The sequence below is a fragment of the Miscanthus floridulus genome, chromosome 18, assembly GCF_019320115.1.
Source record: "Miscanthus floridulus cultivar M001 chromosome 18, ASM1932011v1, whole genome shotgun sequence".
NCBI classification, from domain to species: domain Eukaryota; kingdom Viridiplantae; phylum Streptophyta; class Magnoliopsida; order Poales; family Poaceae; genus Miscanthus; species Miscanthus floridulus.
Window position 1 is genome coordinate 119,796,387 of NC_089597.1, and position 16,350 is coordinate 119,812,736.

Genomic DNA, 16,350 nt, shown 5'->3' on the forward strand with positions numbered 1-16,350 from the left:
GCGGCCGGCAGCCGATACGGCATCAGGGCGATGGCGGCGGTAGGGGACGAGGAGACCGAGACCTAACTGTTGCGAATTGGAATTGGCAAAACAAAATGATGCCCACTGTCCAGCGGCCGGCCAACAAATCATTTTTTATTGGGCCAAACTGTTGTTGTGCAAGCTGCCGTAATAGGCTTGCTAGCTAATGGGCCAAAAGCCGAAGCTTCAGCTGTGCTGATCTATTTAAGTACTCTATATTTGAGGCCTACGAGATTTGGAGGCCCTGCGCAGTCGCTCATGCTGCACATGCGTAGGGACGGCCCTGTCCCTGTCTGGATTTGTCCTCTTAGGAACAACTAGTATCAGCTTCTGGAGGGACCTGGCCTTTCTGAACAAAAAATGCACCAGCTCAATCTCATTGCACTGCCACTTGAAGTTGGTTATCTTTATCTTCACAAGGTTCTCGAAGCCATCCATGGGTGGCTCCTCGGCCAACCCGCTGACAGCATCCACGAAGGAATCAGTTCTGGCTTTTGGGAGCTGAGGCATAAATCACAGTTGTAAGCCTTCATCAGAAACACAGAAGTGAATACGACGAGCAGCATGTACGAACATGAGACAGAGTTACTACTAGCTAGTGTTGGAATGATCTCTCCACCATTAAGCCCAACGGCTTGATGGCCCTTTGATTCGCGTCCTGATCGGGGGCGCCCAGCTCATCTATGGCTAGAGGGCCCCTGTCACACTGCTCTATATAAAGAGGTGGGGGCCGGCGGCTCTCAGTACGAGGTTCACCGTGAGCCGCAAACCCCACCGACAAACCCTAGACCAATCTGAGAGGGCGCGCAGCCAGCGACGGCAAGCTTTACTGACTTCGCCATCGTCACTGCCACACCATCCGTCTGCACTGCATCGACGTCTGTGCCACCTCTACTCCACCCGTCGCTGCCCGTGCACAGACCTTCATCACCGAACCTGAGATGGCCGGCTCTAGTGTATCCGCGACTCCCTTCGAGGGCTCAGGTTCAACACCAACACCTCTCTCCTATCTTTCCCCTCTGTTCATCCCGTATTCAAAGAAATAAACCCTAAGATCTACTGCTGGATGATATAGAAAGTTTTACATTGGTACCAGAGCCATGGTTTATGTATAGATCTGGCTTAACAAATAGAAATCCAGTGCGGGTCTAGAATGTAGAAAGGGGCATCGGCCGACAAAGGGTTCGATTGAACCCTAACCTCGATCCCTTCGGATCTGAGAAAAGATGAAGGTTCGGATGAAGAAAATCTAACCCTAACTCTAGAGAGTTCGGGAAAAGGAAAGAAAGAGAACCGATTTCAAATCGGAAAAGAATCCAAAATCGAAACCCTAACCCTAGCATGAACAGAGAAAGGATGGAGGGGAAGGGATCCTACCCGGGTCCTCTCCCCGCCGTCGTCACTGCCATGGTGCGGGAAGGGGACCGCGCCGCCTCTGCGCGCGGGACAGAGCCGAGATCCGCACTGCACCTCTCACGCGCGGTCATGGCAACAGGGCACCACCATGCGGCCCCTCGACGGCGGCGTGCTCAGCCTAGGGCGAGCACGCACGCCGGCGAAAGGGCGTTGGGCGGAGCCCCTCTTCTTCTCCCTCGGCCACCGTGGACGGATGCTGCTGCGGCTGTTCTACGAGCGGCGCTGTGCGAATGAGAGAGAAGGGGAGGCAAAGAATGAGCTAGGGTTTGAGAGAGCCGCGGACGTCGCGGGGTTTTCATCCGGCCGAAACGCAAGGAGGACCGTCGATCGGCGATCGACGGCCAGCAGACACCCAGGCCGGATTAGGCCCAGGCGGGTGGACAGAATCCCGGCCCAGGCCCAGGTTGCGGCCTAGGCGCGGGGGGAGGCGCCGCGCGCGTCCGCGGGAATGGGCCTTTGGCTCTGGGCCGCGCGCACTGCTGCTGGATCGGGCCGAAATGGCCAAACAAATAGTACAGTCATAGTTTTTTTTAATTTTCTTATTTTCCAGAAAACAATTTGATGAATTTGAATTGAATTTTTATGATAATTTTCTGTACAAAATTTATCTAACGATATTTTTTGTTCAGTAAATAGTAAAGTTGCTTCTGGAAAATATTATCATGAGAATTTTATTCAAAGTTTCCACTGCGTATTTAAAGTTGTTATGGACTTTTAATTAAATTCGAACCAACGGAAGAATTTGATTTTAAGAGCCAAGAGATAAATATGAGTTGATTATGATATTGTTATTTTCTGACCAACGTTGTTAATAGCAATATTATAATTTTAATGATTATGCATTATTTTTATTTCTGCCCAACAGTGATGTAGATTTAATGTATAAAATAATTGTATGTTTTAATTTTGACCAACGTTGAACTAAGGCATGCAATTGTTGTTATTATTTGTGTTCTCACACTATTTGAATTGTGTTTTTAGGAGGATACAACTTGATGAGTTGTATCAAAGAGATCCCCACTCTAAAAGGTGATAACTATATTGAGTGGAAGAAAAAGATAGACCTGGCTTTCATCCTCGCTGAGGTGGACTGGGTTGTCACCACACCGTGTCCCAAAGAACCTATGGCACCGGTGAGGGAGACCGATGAGACTGACGCTGCATGGCAGAACAGAGAGCGGGACTTTGCTCCCGTAAAGATGTCTTTTGACCTTGAAAATAGAAAGTCGGTCACAGCCAATAAGAAATGTTTGGTTGTGATAAAGAATACAATTGAGCTTGCAATAGTGGGCTCAATTCCAGACTGTGACACGGTCACAGAGTACCTAGAAAGAATAAAGAGTCAGTTCACTGGCTCTTCAAAGATATATGCAACCCAGCTGATCAAGCAGCTGGTTACAGAAAGGTACTCTGGTGGCGGCAGTGGCATTAGAGAGCACATACTGAGAATGAGCAATCTAGCATCTAAGATCAAACCAATGGATTTGGCACTCAAGGATGAGTTTCTTATTCATTTGATTTTTGCTTCTTTGCCCAAAGAATTTGACACCTTTGTTGTTAATTACAACATACAGCCTGAAAAATGGGATTTAGAAAAGCTCATAGCCATGTGTGTGCAGGAGGAGAAAAGAATAAAAGTTTCATAGGGTGGTACTGTCAACTACCTAAAAGATAAGAAAAGGAACTATAATAACAGCTCTTTCTCCAAGTCATCTAGAAAGGGTCCCATGCAACAGTCTCAGAACAAGTAATTCCCAGTGGATAAAGACCAGTGTCTCTACTGTAAGAAGATGGGACATTATAAGAAGAATTATCCCGATTTCCTAAAGATGATTATGAAAAATAAAGGTGAGAACATTATTACGTTCGTAAATGAATCATTGTATGTAAAGTTTTCAAAATCTACTTGGTGGATTGATTCAGGTGCAACTATTCATGTTGCTAATTCATTACAGGGATTCCGTTCGATGAGAACTTTGTAAAGAAGCGAAAGTTTCATTAAAGTCGCAAATGGAGTACAAGCAGATGTTGAGGCCGTTGGCGATCTTCCGCTAGAGCTTGCTGATGGCTTCATACTTTTTCTTAGAGATGTTTTTTATGTACCTTCTTTGTAAAGAAACTTGATTAGTGTATCAAAGTTGGACCATGATGGTTATGATTGCCATTTTGGAAATGGCAAATGTCAGATATTATTTAATAATAGATGTATTGGTCTTGCCTTCCGACAAGACGAGCTTTATTTGTTATCACTTCGTGAAAATGTGAATTCCGTATGTGATGTGAATGAGAATGTATCCTCGTCGAACAATGCAAACAGAAAATGAAAGAGAGCTCACGATGCGTTGTCGAAATTATGGCACTGTCGTTTAGGCCATATTTCGAGGGGAAGAATACAAAGACTAGTTAAGAATGATATTCTTCCTCCATTAGAGCTCTCAGATTTAGAACAATGTAGAGATTGCATAAAAGGAAAGTATGTAAAGAAAATTAAGAAAGATACCAAACGAAGCGCAGGAATTCTATAGATTATTCACACAGATATATATAGTCCTTTTCCTGTAAAGGGTGTGGATGGTTTTGATTCATTCATAACATTCACAGATGATTACTCCCGTTATGGCTATATTTATCCAATTAAAGAAAGAACAGAAGCGTTGGATAAATTCAAAATATTTAAAGCAGAAGTTGAAAATCAGCATGATTTAAAGATTAAGATAGTCAGGTCTGACCGTGGGGGGGGGGGGGGAGTACTACGGTCGGCATACCCCATATGGACAAGTTCCTAGACCTTTTGCAAGGTTCTTACAGGAGAATGGTATAATCGCCCAGTATTCAACATCGGGCAAACCTCAGCAGAATGGAGTAGCTAAAAGGCATAACCGTATCCTGATGGATATGGTGCGTAGTATGATAAGTTACTCCACTTTACCGATGAGTCTGTGGATGGAGGCGTTAAAAACTGCCATTCATATTCTCAATAGAGTACCAAGTAAGTCGGTGCCCAAAACACCGTATGAGTTGTGGACAGGAAGAGTACCCTCACTTAACCACTTGTGTGTGTGGAGGAGCCCTGCTCAGGCTAAAGTTTTTAACCCAAACATTGGGAAGCTAGATCCCAAAACAGTGAGTTGCCATTTCATTGGCTACCCAGAAAAGTCAAAAGGTTTTCGTTTCTACTGTCCTAACAGACATACAAAGTTTGTGGAAACGAGACACACTGTCTTCCTAGAGGATGAAATGATTAGGGGGAGCATGGTAGCTCAAGAAATTGACCTTGAAGAGAAGCGGGTGTATGCACCCACTCCGATCATTCATGAGCCATTTTTCTCACTACCTGTTGCTGCTGCACCGATAGTTCAAGACACTGTGGTGTCAGCACCTGTTGTTATCCCACCTATGGCAACAATGAATGATGATGAGGAACCTGTTCCTCAGGATCCTATAGAACCTATTGCCACACATGAAGGAGAGCAACAACAGCCTCAAATAGAAAATGTGCTAAATGAGGAAGCCCCTAGAAGGTCTCAAAGAGTTAGAAAATCAGCTATTCCTACTGATTATGAAGTGTACAACACTGAGGAATTTCAAATAGAGGATGATCCCACCTCATTTGAAGAAGCCATGAAAAGTGATTATTCATCAAAGTGGCTTGAGGCCATGGAAGATGAAATGAGATCAATGAATGCAAATAAAGTTTAGGATTTAGAGATAATTCCTAAAGGAGCCAAAACAGTAGGCTGTAAATGGGTCTACAAAACACAACTTGACTCTCAAAGGAATATAGAGAGATATAAAGTCCGACTTGTGGCAAAAGGCTTTACACAAAGAGAAGGGATTGATTACATTGAGACCTTTTCTCCAGTCTCATGTAAGGATTCCTTCAGAATCATAATGGCATTAGTGACACATTACGATTTAGAATTACATCAGATGGATGTAAAGACGGCATTTCTCAATGGAGACTTAGAGGAAAATGTTTACATGACACAACCGAAAGGTTTTGTCATGGAAGGAAAAGAACGATTGGGATGCCGCCTAAAGAAATCAATTTATGGATTAAAACAAGCTTCAAGACAATGGTACTTGAAGTTTGATCAGACAATAAAGAATTTTGGGTTTAAAGATAATGTTGAGGACAATTATGTCTATGCAAAGTTTAAGAATGGGAAATTTATCTTCCTTGTCCTATATGTGGATGATATCTTACTTGCTAGTAGTGATGTCAGTCTACTACTAGAAATAAAGAAGTTTTTGTCCTTAAAATTTGATATGAAAGATCTTGGTGAAGCTTTGTTCGTTCTAAGGATCGAGATTCACCGAGATAGAAGTAAAGGGATATTAGGACTGTCACAAAAAGCATACATAGAAAAAGTCTTAAAAAAATTCAGTATACACAAATGTAGTCCCTCACATGCTCCTATAGTCAAGGGTGACAGATATGGGGATTTTCAATGCCCCAGGAACCAATATGAGATCGATCAAATGAAAGTGGTTCCATATGCTTCAGCTATCGAAAGCTTGCAATATACTCAAGTATGCACGTGCCCTGACTTGCATTTGTTACCGGGTTACTTGGCAGATTCCAGAGCATCCTGGAATAGAACACTGGAAATTGGTAAAGAAAGTCTTGCGTTATTTGCAAGGAATGAAAGGCCTCATGATGACGTATACAAGATTTGATTCACTCCATATAGTGGGATATTCAGATTCTGATTATGCAGGAGATAATAGAAAATCCACGTCTAGATATGTGTTCACTCTCGCAGAGGGAGCTATTTCATGGAAAAGCTCAAAGCAAACTGTCACTACATCGTCCACAATGTATGTCGAGTTTGTAGCGTGTTATGAGGCAACGGGGCAGGTGAACTAGCTAAAAAAGTTCATACCCTGTTTGAAGGTGGTTAACGACATCAATAGACCACTGAAGTTATACTGCGATAATAATCCAACAGTACAGTATGCTCACAACAATAGGTCAAGTGGAGCTGCCAAACATATTGACATAAAGTATTATGTTGTGAAGGATAAAGTCCGGGATCAAATGATAAGTCTTGAGCATATAAGTACCGAAAAGATGCTCGCGGATCCGCTTACAAAAGGCTTACCACCCAATGTGTTCAGAAAACATGTAGCTGACATGGGTATAAGGGAAAGCCTATGATTCCTATACTATAAAGGGCCCAAAAGTTAAAGTATCTATTTTAGATCAGAGACGTGCATTGTAGCTGTTAAATCTATCGGCAATTGACCATGACGAGGAAGCACGCTCTATGCACTAATCTGTGATGGAATAAGTAAAAGTGAAAAGTATTAAAGTTAAGGTATAAGTTGAGATCAAGGGGGAGAATGTTGGAATGATCTCTCCACCATTAAACCCAATGGCTTGATGGGCCTTTGATCCGCACCCTGATCGGGAGCGCCCAGCCCATCTATGGCTGGAGGGCCCATGTCACACTGCGCTATATAAAGAGGTGGGGGACGGCGGCTCTCAGTACGAGGTTCACCATGAGCCGCAAACTCCACCGACAAACCCTAGACCGATCTGAGAGGGCGCGCAGCCAGCGATGGGAAGCTTTACTGACTTCGCCGTCGTCCCTGCCACACCATCCGTCTGCACTGCATTGATGTCTGTGCCACCTCTACTCCACCCATCGCTGCCTGTGCGTAGACCTTCATCACCAAACCTGAGATGGCCGGCTCCAGTTCATCCATGACTCCCTCCGAGGGCTCAGGTTCAACACCAACACCTCTCTCCTATCTTTCCCCTCTATTCATCCTGTATTCAAAGAAACAAACCCTAAGATCTACTGCTGGATGATATAGAAAGTTTTACAGCTAGAACTTAGAACTACATTTCACAAACGCTGACCACCACGGAGAGATTTCTCAGCCGAGAACAGCGGCACATCTCGAGGAATCCATACATGTAGGAGACCATGGCGGTCTTCATTCCATACATGACCAGCTGCAGCTCTCTCAAATTCTACAGGTTGCTCAACTTGGCCACCTAGGGCTGGAAATTCCCCTGCTACGCAAGCCAGACATAAGCTGCAGAGCAAAAGCAACAACACAAATTCTGTCAGTTGGTGACATGGCGATGACAAATCCAAACATGCATGCATGGAATCTGATCGATCACAAACCCTGAGAGCATTGCTGCATATGGTGAGGTTGAAGAGGTAGGAGAGATTTGGGAGTGCATCGAGCCAGTTGTGGTACTGCATCGGGTCGACAAATGTCATTTTCGTGAAGTAGATGTAGAGATCCCCCAAGCAGTTTGGAGGGAGGGACACGGACCGGAGGAAGCTGCCGCTGTAGCTGAAGGAATGGAGGCCTAAGGCAGTGCTGACACTGATTTTATCGACTTAGGGGCACTCCGCGCCGGTGAGCCTCACCAGGCGCTTACTTGTAGCCGTGACATCAACGCAGGTGAGGACGCGGCAGTTGCGCAGAATGAGGGTGCGGAGGAGGGGGCACAAGAAAAGTACCCTTTGGAGGTTGAGGTCACCGAGGCTGGTGGACCGGATGCAAATGACCTTGAGCGTGTTGATGGAGTGGACCTAGCTCATAGGTCGATGGGCCTCATTGACGCCAACGCCGACGCCAAAGAGCACCAAGCGCAAGAGGCGGTGGCTTGCTCGCTAGAAGTTGAACGATACGTCGGGCCGCCCTAGCCCCACGTTGATGAAGAATTACTGGTCCTCTACGTCGCAGTCAGCGGCGTAGTCGAGGAGGGAGTAGAAGTCGGCGGGGCGCGTCTAGGCGTCGTTGACCTTGAGGAAGAAGTGGAGGAGCCCGTGGCCTGGGCCCCAGCCGTGGCTGCCCAGCTCGTTTGCCAGCAGCGGCACGATTTGGTTGGAGTGGATGTGTGTGGGTGGGACAAGGCAGTCGTAGGGCCCCTGCGTCATGGGGCGGATGTGGATCGCGAGGATCGAGTCGCACAGCCACTATGGATTGTTCACGAGACGCCGCCACCTTTTGGAGGCCATCCCCAACTTCACCACCGTCTTGAGCGGGAGGAAGTTCAGGATGCGCAGCCACGCCTTCTTCGATAGCGATGAGATGCGGTCCACCTCCGCCACACCGGGAGACGCCTGTTCACCGCCTATTGGAGTCAGCGCATTCAGGTCCGGGGCAACTCCGCCGCCACCGCCGTGGAGTTGGTACGCCATTAACGCTACTCTCCCCCCTTGGCCTTGTGAGGGATAGCAGGGGGGAATCGAGAGGAGTAGGAAGAAGGATTGGGAAGCACGGCAACAAGGACAAGCCCTTAGTTTTAGGATAACAGATTTCAGTTTACAATTCGATACCCTCTCTTGCTTACTGCCTTCTATTTAAGAATAGAGGGCAAGGTGTCCGTCTCGCGCATGCAAGCACACATCACTTGGCCCATTTCTAACCGGTGCACCATGGGTTTGGACGCTTGAACCTTGCCTTCCTAGACTGGCTACTAGCGATGCCATCATCATCGATTCCTAGGCCGTTGGCAGAAGACAGGGTGCTCACATCCTGCCGGTGTTTCAAATAAACACCAACTAGTAAATTTATATTTGTTGTGCGTTGGACCAAGATGGTGTACTAAAGGACACAAGGTTTATACCGGTTTGGGCAGAATATCCCTATGTCCAGTTTGCTACTGCTTGTGTTATTAGCACTAAAGAAGTTTTGTAGTAGGGGTACAAACGATCGAGAGAGGAACATGTCCCAAGTCTCTGATGAAAAGGTCGAAAGGATGCCAAGAGCCCGGTTGCTGCTTGGCTATGTGTTGTGTGTGAAATCGATCCGTCCCCTTAGTGGGGTGTCCTGCCCTCCCTTTTATAGACTAAGGGGATACAGGGATTACAGATGGGAGAAAGAGGAAAAACCAGGGGTAGAGAAGGTCCTTCGAAGGTGTCGGGTCTTCCTTTTTCCTTGAGCCTGCCCTACTGACATGGCAGACGGTGCCAGAGATAGCACGTTTGTTGATCCTAATAGGGCCATGCTCTGGCTTTGTTCAGCAAGTGGTCACATCCCATCCTACTCTTGTAGACGGTGTGGCGTGCAAGGGTGCCGAGCTGTGACCCTATGGGGAGCAAACGGGGAAGTGACCACACGTCCGTACTGTAGACGATGTGAGTTCCCTCCTAGATTGTAGTTGTTGTCGTATGCTTACGTCAGGATTTACGTCCGAGAGATTATGGCGGCGCCCACAATACTGTAAGACAAAAGTCGGCGCCTACAACACTATTCGGGCTCTGTCTTGCCTAGGAGGGCTTAAAGCGCCCGTCTCGTCATATCCTGATGGTACTTTCTCGCAGGCGTGCAGGGCATGGTCCTCGGTACTGTGGTTGACCTGAGTGTCCTGTCTTACCCTGTGCTCGTCATTATGAAGGGGTAGGGTGCAAACGTTGGGCAAGGCGGAGCCAACCTTGGAACATCGGACGAGGCGGAGCCAGCCCTGCCTGCCCTCAAACGTCGGGCGAGGCAGAGCCAGCCCTCAGCCATCGGGCGAGGCAGAGCCAGCCCTCAGCCGTCAGGCGAGGCGGAGCCTACCCTCAGATGTCGAGCGAGGCAGAGCCAACCCTCAGCCATCGGGCGAGGCGGAGACAGTCCCCGGTCATCGGGCGAGGCGAAGTCTGCCCTCAGCTATCGGGTGAGGCGGAGCCTACCCTCAGTCATCGGGCGAGGCGGAGCCAACCCTTATCCATCGGGTGAGGTGGAGTCTGCCTCCAGACATTGGGCAAGGTGGAGTCTACCCCCATATGTCGGGCGAAGCAGAGTCCAGCCCTCGGGGGTCGAGCGAGGTGGAGCCAACCCTTCGGGGCCGGGCGAGTCGCAGCCAACCTTCGGTCGTATGGGCAAGAAGTGTAGTTGCGTTCTTGCCTATTCGGAAGCATCAGCGTTTGATGGTTATTAGTTCCACCTCTTTGGGTACCCCAGTAATCGGTCCCCGACAGTAGCCCCTAAGCCCCCGGGTGATTCGCATAGAATCGCCCGGGGGTGATTTGACTTGCTAGAGGGTGCGCGCGAGCGCACCCGATGGGTGTAGCCCCCGAGCCCCCGGGTGATTCAGATAGAATCGTCCGGGGGGGTATTTCGATTCGCTCGAGGGTGCGCGCGAGCGCACCCGATGGGTGTAGCCCTCGAGCCCCTAGGTGATTCGGATAGCATCGCCCGGGGGATAATTCGGACCCTTCATGGGTGTGGCTATGAGATGTGGTGTTTTTGGCAACTGGATAGTTTTAAAGGGAACCCCGGTATCCCATTCGTGGGGATTCGTCTAGGGTGAGCCCGGTTGATATTTGATCATGGATCGAGACTCCCTTGAGGCTCGTGCGCCTGAGTTTTGGCCGCTCGCGGGCCCATCCCTCGTTGGGTGGGCTGTCGAAACTATTGGGCCAGCCCTCGAATTCCTGGGCCTAGGTGGGCCGGAGAAATGCTTTTTGACCCGTATCCTCTCTGCGGGAAAAAGAGTCCTGGTCTGCCCGGGAAGGCGAAACGTCCGGCGCGACTTTGGTGGGAATGGATAGGGATTGCGGGCGCATATCCCACGACATGACGTGGTGGTGTATCGTGGTAGGCATGGAGATCTAGGAGGACGGTTGCCCTTCTCACATTCGTTGCCCCTAGGGTTCTATACTTTGCCTCCTCGCCTTTGCATCTACAACCTCCGCCGCCAATCGCCTGAGCCTCCCGCACCTGCATCATAGCCGTCGTCAAGCTCGCATCCACCCCCTCCCAATCGTTCAATGGAGCCGTGGTGCAGATCCGATATCACCCTTCAGCGCCTGGAGGGCCTCATTCACCGTGGCCTCCTTTGCCCGTGGACCGTCATCGAGGAGTGGCGGCTGCCCAGCAATGAGGACGCGCCATCGCCGCTCGAAGGCTACGTGGTGTCCTTCGCTCACTTTCATGAGCGGGGATTCGCCACCCCCGCCCACAAGTTCCTTCAGGGGGCTGCTGCATTACTACAAGGTGGAGCTGCAGCACCTCACTCCTAATGGGGTCCAGCACATTGCGGCGTTCATCGCCCTGTGTCAGGGGCTCTTGGGGATTAGTCTCCACTTTGACCTGTGGCGGTATCTCTTCGCCGTCACCCTCTTGAAGAAGCAGGAGAAGAAGCGAGAGCTAAGCGTGCCGATGGGATGCGTCGGCATCTCGCTCCGCAACAACCGAGTCAACAAGTACCCGTCGATGCGTCTGTCGACCTCCAACAAGGGGTGGCATTCACATTGGTTCTATGTTAAGAATGACGTAGCCACCCCCTTGCCAGCGTTCACCGGACGCCTCATCGAAGAGGTCCTAGAATCGTGAAGGATGTGGGGGTCCCGGATAAAGACAAGAAGAAAATCCAGGACCATCTCACCGCCCTCCAAATTCTAAAGGAGAGGGGCGTGAAGGGGTCGGGGATCATCAGCGCCTAACATACGTGGAGGGTGGCGCCACTGATGAGCCACATGCTTCCCCTATACCTGATGGCGCTCGGAGCGTCACTCGATGGGACAGCACTTGTCGATGAAGCGCTCCCCCCTCCGAAGTGGCGCAGCGCATCAAGGAGGCAATGGAGCCTTCGAAGGACGATGCTGGCGTCATCCTTGATTTCGTGTATCCGGTGCCGGGGCACCATCCAATGCGACCGAAACCGGGGTACATTGACTTCGTAAGTTCTCTTTCCCCATGCCTCCTTTTTACTCAAATTCCTGACCCCTTGATGCTAATATTTGGATAGCGGGACCAGCCAAAGAGACTCCTCTTTATGGATAGCCTAGCTCCGCTACCAAAGGACCCACTCATGGCGGCGGCGAATCGCATCGCGGCCGAGTGGCAGAGGAAGACAAAGGAGTTCGAGAGGAAGAAGTAGCAGAAACAGCAAGCACGGGAGCGAGGAGAGGAGACAGACAGTGATGACAATGATGACGACAACGATGAGGATGATGAGGTAGTTGCCGACGTTGAGTGGGACGACCTGGGAAGCGAGGATGCGCTGATAGGCACCCACTCGTCAATGTAGGGACCCTTCCCGTTCCACGCAAGGGAATGTGAGGCCGGAGAAGGAGGTGGGCTGGACCGTCGGCCCGTCCTTACCACCATCAGGGGTGTGATGAGGACACGCCTACGCTGTCCAAATAATTGCCCAGTCTTTCACGGTGCAAGAAATTAATAATTAATATTTTGGCACCGTGAAAGATTAGGCAAATTTTTGGGCATCGTAGGCATGTCCTCATCAATTGGTATCAGATTCTGGGTTGCTCACGGTGCATTTGGATATTTTTTTTCAATGGCTGATTTGAAATTGCTCAAGAAAGTTCATCTTTTGCCAAAGTTATCTCTAGCAACACGTCTCAAGGAGTACTATGATTGGGAAGAACATATGGAAGATTTCTTCTGGGGTCATGGACTTGCATCGGCCCTAAAGATGTATTATGCAGAAGAGACAATGGCTAAAGATATTTCACATTGGTGGGAGTGCTGGGACAAAAAATTTCCTTGTTGGACGTGGAGTGATATGAAAGCTGTGCTTCGGCGCCGATTTCGTTCTCTTGAGTTAAAGAAGGTAGCTACTGCACGTGCACAAAATTCCCAAGGCACTAAGGCAAATATGCGATCATCATGGGCTGATTCTATTGCTGGAGATGAGTACCTTCCTGCTTTTAACCGGCCAGTGGTGATATTAATTCTTATGAGACGAAGCTGGGTTCTAGTGTTAGTTATGGCAAGTCCATGCATGATGAATTTGTTTCTTCCGCTAAATTACAGCAAGCCAGTCACAATAATTATGGTGACAAGTTATCTGCTTGTGCTCGCCGTTCTCTTGGTCCCAAGAAAAAGTGTGTGGCAGCAAAGGAAAGTCAATATGTTGATAAAAAGTCGGAGGCTACTATTGCTTCTGCATTTTCTATTGCCAAGCAGCCCGAGAAGAAATGTGCTCATGTTACTGATATTATTCCTCGTATTCAGGAAAACAAAAAGGTGTCTGCTACAACAGAAAACATAACTGAACCTAAAGAGGAGTTAATTGTGCACGAGAGAGATGTAAGCGTGAGTGCTGAATTTTTTTTCCACACCAGAATAGCAAGCTATGGACTCTTCCTTTTATTCTCCTATAGAGCCATCAATTGATATTGTTGATGATGCAGCAAGTGGATTATCTATGCTGGCTCAAGAAGTCAAGCAGGATGGTACTGCTAGTAATGTGAAGGGGCAACGCTCTAATATATTTCAGTCAGAATGCACAGTCCATGATAAGGTATGCAAGCTAATTATTGATGGTGGTAGTTTCACAAATGCTATTAGTTTAGATCTTGTGCATGCTTTGTATCTGTCAACACGGAGGCTTCCAATGTCGCGTTATATCCAATGGATGAACCAAAGTGGTACACTCAAAATTACTCACAAGGTGCAAGTTAAATTTTCTATTGGAAATTATGTGGATACAGTTGACTGTGATGTTGTAAAGATGAGTGCTTGTCATTTATTATTAGGTCAGCCATGGCAGTTTGATCTTAATGCTACTCATATCGGTCGTTCTAATAATTATTCATTTGCGCACAAGGGAGTTTGTCATGTTCTCAAACCCATGCTTGAGAGTGCTATTAAGGCTGAGGTTTTTCCCAAGGTGCAAGTGAAGAAAAGGGCTATTGAAATTACCCCAAAGCCAAGGACGGCTTTGCTTCAAGAGGGAGAGAATGATGTGAATATTCCTACTTTTGCTACTGCTAGTGAGTCCATGATTCGCTGTAAGGAGCCAATTAAATCATCAATCCAATTTGGTTCTCTCCAATAATATTTTTGGGAACAATGTGGCGATGACAAAAGGCACTCTTATTACAAAGGAGCTTGCCGAGATTAATGCTCAACTTAATGAGTCATCAGAGCATGATATAGCCATCAAGGGGAATTCTTCTGTGATTATTAATTCTTTGGGTGAAGCTTCTGATTGTCATCGCATGGAGTTGAAAAATGCAGATATTGTTGCTAATAAATCTCCTATACAGATTGGCTCTCTATCTAATTTCATGGAACATGAAGACAACAAGAAAGATGGAAATATAATAGTTACAAAGATGAAGAAGTCAGTAGAGATTATGGCAAAGCCGAGGACGACTTTGTTTCAAGGGAGTGAGAATGATGAGCCCATGACTATCCAAAATATTCATGCAGAAAGTTATGTCATTGGTTCTAATATGGCAACTTGCATCTCTTACGTAAGTCCTATTCAATTTGGTGATTTTATATGTGATGGTTCTGAATTTGCATATGAGGTTGTGAGCTCCTCATTTTCTTCCATGTCATCCTCTCGCTTATGTACATTATCCTGCAGAAGGTTAGTCATAGCAAGAGGAATAACAACAAACTCTTCCTCTAAATGGTGCACCTCAGCATATGAAGTCAAAATAGGAGGTGGATTAACAAAGGTTTCTCGCATAAGAAGTTTCATATCATCCCAAGTTTGAGGTTTATCAGAAGGATTCAAAGACTCCCACCAAGATAAAGCAGAATGTCGCAAAACACTAGCTGCATTTTTACCTTCCTCCTTGGACACATAAAACGAGTAGCAAATATGTTATCTATGGCAATTTCCCACTTCATGTATTCATCAGCACCTATATCATCATAAGTCGGTGGATACGGACAACCTGTCATTGTTAGAAGACAACAAAAGACAACACAAAAGTATTATCCCTATCAAATGACTATATGGTTGCAGTGGTGTCACTTTTCACAGCAAGTGGAAGCATCTTACCAAGCTTTTACAAAGTTCTTACCAACGCAAGCAGTGGACGGTACAACCGACGGCTGGTTCATGATACCTGTGAGGCAGTGGTACCAAGATTGCAAGGGCCTTTATCTGTACTGATATGAAGTATATATGTGGAGCTTGGGAGGCTTAAAATATGGTAGCAAGGAATAGCAATAATTTAATTCAGAAATTGCAAGATTGAAAAGTAGTCCCAAGCTAGTCTATGTTGTCGGCCTAAACTCGTCCCGGACCTAGTTCAAGAAAGCAACAGTAAAGCTCGGCACAAAGACTCAAAGGATGCAAGCACTTCTAAATTGTTTTTTTTTTACTTTTTTTTTTCTTGCTCTTTTTTTTCTCTTTTTTTAGGGTGCGGCTTTTTTTTGCACCTTTGCCTTTTATTCTTTTTTTTCAACCAGAGAACCCAAACTGCAGAAATATATTACAACTCAACCTGACAACAAACAACACTCTACAGGCGAGGAACAGCTAGAAGATTTTATGCAACAGGACAGGTTGAACTATGCTGCTCAAACACAAGGTTATAGGCAATCCAAAGCTTCCAGCACTGAATGTAGAGTTACTGGGCAAACGTGAGGCAGGCTCCCTGCTATGCTTTTTCTAAAAATTTCCTTGTTTTTAATTAGTGCATTAGCAGATTGGAAACTTCAACGTAGAGTCAAAAAGATTATAGGACTCTCTAACTAAGTAAACTTCTTCTTTTGCAAAAAATACGCTGACCAGCAAACTCAAAGCGTGAACTAGGAACCAGATATGAACAAGACCTAAACACGTCGAAATGATGACACGCGAGGGACGACCGTTCAATAAAGCAAACTAAAATTAAAATATTGCAACGGCACAACGGGTGATAGGATAAGGAGAAAACAAAGATTAACACAAATATTTTTGTGGGGCAATTTTTGGGATTTATTGGACAAAGACAAAACAAAACTTGGGTAATGATAAACCTAACAGTAATACCTGAAGCTCTGATTACCACTTAATGGAAATGGGGATCCCGATCTTCCGTTAGGTAGTGGTAACTATCGTTGTGGCGGAGAATGACACATCGATCTGACTTCAGATCGAAAGATCGAACCCTGCAATCTTAGCATCACAACTCCTCTGGTTATCAACTGAGACACAGATCCGGTTGACCTCGCCAAGAAGGCTAATCCCTGCCTATGCAACGA